Source organism: Caretta caretta, chromosome 14 (assembly GCF_965140235.1).
Source record: "Caretta caretta isolate rCarCar2 chromosome 14, rCarCar1.hap1, whole genome shotgun sequence".
NCBI classification, from domain to species: Eukaryota; Metazoa; Chordata; order Testudines; family Cheloniidae; genus Caretta; species Caretta caretta.
Window position 1 is genome coordinate 40,030,086 of NC_134219.1, and position 4,425 is coordinate 40,034,510.

Sequence of the window (4,425 nt, forward strand, 5' to 3'; positions counted from 1 at the left end):
CTCACACGTATGTGACCATAAATAGCCTCACGTACTGTAGCACACCCATTAATGTATGAACCTCCAGCCTGTAATGCCCCATCCGTTCCCATCTGGTCCTGGCTCCTAGGTCCTCTCCTTGGCTCTGGCTGGGCTTGGCATGCTAGCGACTAGAGCAGGGGACTGGCCCATGGCGTTCCCGGGTTCTGTTTTGGTTCCTGGAGGCAAATGTGGCCTAGTGGGTTGAGTAGGTGGGACTGGGACTCAGGACTTCTGGCTTCTACTGTGGTAAAAGCATCACAGAGAAACCAAGACAAGAAACCGATGTAAACACGCTGAGCATAGCAGGAGTCACGCGTCAGTCTTATGGGGCCCCAGCAGGTCAGAGTCTTTCCAACGCTTCCGCCAGCCCAGAAGGTCCTGTCCATCGATGGGTCCGAGTCAGTTCAAGCTCATCCTTTCAGAGCAAAAGTCCTTTCTTTGTTTCCTCGTTTCTGGAAAAGCCAGCTTGACCCAATGTGTGTGAACCCCCGTGAGGGCGTGGAACTTCTGGGGAGCGGATCAGTTTGCGGTGGGGTGTCTACACTGCATTGTAAACCCAGGCTTGTGGACTCGGTGTTTCCAAGCCCGTGCTTGAGTGTCCACGCTGCATTGGAAGCCTGGGTTTACAATGCTGGGTCTGGGTTAGCTGTGCTAACATGTCCATACTGCACTGTGCAGACCTTCTGACTCGGGTCTGCGGCTTGACCCGCGTCCACACTGCACAGTGACAGGGCTTGGACCCAAGTCTCAGTGGGAGTCGGGCTCTGACCCATCCCCCGAGCAGCATCCTAGGACCCTGGCCCTGAGTGCTTCCTGCGCTGAGTCAGACTGACCTGTGTGCACGCAGAAGGGGGCCTTGGGCTCAGACATGAGTCAGAACCCGGGCGTAGGGTGCAGTGTAGACATAGATGGTGAGTTGCTTTGCTTTACTCACCCCTCCCCTGGTATTTTTGGTTCCTAGAGGAGCTGGTATAGCCCTTTCCCATGGAGTTATGTTATGATACATAAACTTAATACAGTGTGGTCCTCAAAATATTGATGGGGTGCGATATCTAAGACTGGCCTGCAGAGAGCATCCCAGTGATGCCCTGGATTGGGGAACATGGGTGCTGAGTTCGATTCTCAGCTCTGTCACTGAATCATAGCGTGATCTTGGGTAAGTCTCTTCATTGCTTTGTGCCTCAGTTTCCCCTTTGAAAAATAGGGATGAGGATGATGATGATATTCCCACTTCCAGTTGTGCTATGAGGATAACTCGAAAAATACTTGGGAGTCAGACACGACAGTGCTGGGTGCGGTATAATGCCTAGGGTAGATACATGATGGGTAACATCTTGGTCAGTTACTGCAGCAGAAATAGTTCTGAGCAAGAAACTTCACTTATCAAATGTATATTTCACACCTCCTCTTGGAATAAATCCTTTAATCTTTGAGTCAGCGAGAGTAAACCTAGACCATCCCTGACAGGTGTTTGTCCAACCTGGTTTTAAAAACCTCCAGTGACGGGGATTCCACAACCTCCCTTGGAAGCCTGTTCCAGAGCTCATTTACCCTGAGAGAGAGAGAGAGTTTTTCCTAATATCCAACCTGAATCTCCCTTGCTGCAGATTAAGCCCATTGCTGCTTCTCCTCCCTTCAGTGGCAATGGAGAAAAATGGATCACCGTCCTCTTCAGAACAGCCCTTCGCTTATTGGAAGCCTGTTGGCAGGTCCCCCTCAGTCTTCTGGTCTCAAGGCGAAACATGCCCAGTATTTTAACCTTTCCTCACAGGTCAGGTTTTCTAACTCTGGTCATTTTTGTTGCTCTCCTCTGGACTCTCTCCAGTGTGTCCACATCTTTCCTTAAGTGTGGTGCCAAGAACCGGACACAGTACCCTACTGCGGCCTCGCCAGGGCCGAGTAGAGCAGGACAGTTACCTCCCGCGTTTTACACATGACCCTCCTGTTAATACAGCCCAGAATGCGACCAGTGCTAGGGCCTGTGTTACACACAAGGGAAGATGAGATGGTCCCATAGTTTCCAAGGCCAGAAGAGACCAGGGAGTCATCCCCTCCCGTCCAGTCCCTATAATGCTGCTTCCCTCTCATTCCTTATCCTTTGCTGCCCTCTGGCGACTGCATGAAGCAGCCAGAATTTCATGGACACCTGCTGTATTCTCCATCTTTTCTCTTTACCGGTTCGCTTCCAAATGCTTCCCATTTGTCAGTCAAAACTCCTGAGCAGCAAGGGCTGGTTGGGGCGCTTGGACTGTGGATGGGATCGCAGCGCCCCAGGCACCCGCTGAGATTTGCCTTTGTATTAAATCACCAGCAGGGAACGCACGTAGGCCCCAATCCTGGTGAGACAGGGCCAATGGGAGGTTGGCCTTTGATCTCAGTGGGGACAGGTTTTGCCCTCACTGTCTATCTAGGTAGGTAAATGCCTCTGAGCATGGTCGTGTCTGAGGACATGCAGGGATGAGATGAGTCCAGTGGAGCTACGGCTGGGTCACACCACCTGGGAATCTGCCCAGTGACTCCAATGGAGCGACGACTGATTGTGGGCCAGATCCTCAGCTGGAGCCAGAGTTTAAGGTTGATATTTTCCAGTCCTAACTAGGTGATTTGGATACACAATTCCCATCACATTTAGTTTGAAAACATCAACCTACGTGACGCGCTCAGTGCCACACAGGGAGTCTGGGGCAAAGCCAGGAACTGAGCTGGGAGTTCCGAGGGCCAGTCCAATGCCTCCAACACACGCTCAGCCGTCACCGCCTCGCTGGGGTCCGTGGGTGAGAGTCTCTGGCCTGTGCTATGCCCAGAGCAGACTATATCACAGGGGTCCCTTCCGCCCTTGGAACAGCTGGGAACCTATGAGTCTCCTAGCGAAACTGATCCGTGGCTGTTCAAAAGAATTGTTTAGCATTAAGCGTCCTGCTCCTCAATGAAAATTGCAACCTCTGCTTTTCCCAAATGAACAGCTTTAGGAAGATTGATTTGTGGCCAACATTTTCAAATTGGGGGACCTAAAATTAATAATAATTAGGCTGGAATTAGGCACCTAAATCCGACTGAATTTCAATGGGATTTGGACATCTGGCTTCTATAAAGCTGCTTTCAAAGTGCCAAACTTAGCTCTCATCTGGCCCAACCGTAGACCTCAGCCCCAGCCCCATCTGGCGAAACTGAGGCACAGAGAGGAGATGGGTCACACTGTCAAAAGCATCTAATCCTAGTATCCAGAGGGACAGGTTTTTAAAGGTATTTAGGTGCTTTGTGGAATTTTCACAAGTGCTTAAAGAAGTTAGATGCCTAACTCCCCTAGAAATGAAGAGAAATTGGGCATCCAAATCCCTTAGGCAGTTTGAAAATCTTAGCCTTAACGTCTCTGTTTTAGTCTGGGTGTGTTTTTCAGGACTGCTGGGCAGCCCTGGCTCCCAGACAGGTCACTGAGAAATGCAGGTGCCCAACACACCTACAAGTCTGGCCACTTTGATTAGTAGGGATTTTTGCTGGCTAACTTTAGGCACCTGAGTTTGAAAACTTTTGCCTAAGTGATTTGGCTGAGGTCGCAAAGACAGTCGGGGCCAGCTCCGATATTAAAGCTACGGTCTCTGGATCCCCATCACGTGCTCCAGGCTATTCTTATGAATTCTTCTTCTTCTCCAAACTTACACCAGTGAGACCAAGGTTAGAAACTGACCTCTGGAGACAAATCAGGGTCTCAGGTGCCCCAATGCATTAACCCCACTTAAGTCACGGAAGGTGAATTCTGATTCACACTATGAAGACCCAGAACTGTAACAGAAGTTTAACATTTTTGGTGATATATTGCTCTGTGTGTATGTATATATGTGAGGAAGGGGGAATTTTTGGTAATATTTTTATGACCTCACTATGTGCCTCGGTTTCCCCTCTATGGCACATGGTTACCCAGTGCGGGGAAAAGGACTCCGTGTGTTTTCAGGAAGGGCTAAAAGACAGAGGAGTGTGCCTGTCAGCTCCCTGTCTGGGTGGCAGGAAGAGTCGTTAAGGAACTGGTTGAAACTGACCCAGATGAACAAGGGGGCCAGCGAGACAATGCCAGCGCTGCCTGGATTTCCCCCCTTCTTGCAGGGAAGCTGAGTCAAGACACCCACCTGCCAGCTGGAGAACGGAGGACTGGGAAGGGGTGAGCTGGGGGGGTCAGAGGTGGCTTCCGGACGCTCTCTCTCCTGGGAACTGACTACAGAGGTTTGACAGACACAGCCTGGACATGGGGTTCACTGCGGCTGGGCGGGACCCCGGGCTGACCAGAACGGACGACGTTTTCACCTTCATTTCTCTGTGCTAACCTAAGAGCTTCCTAGGCTGTGTCTACGTGACTAATAAACCCGGCTGTTTTGCACACGCTGCCCGAATGTTACCGCGAATCCTGGGGGA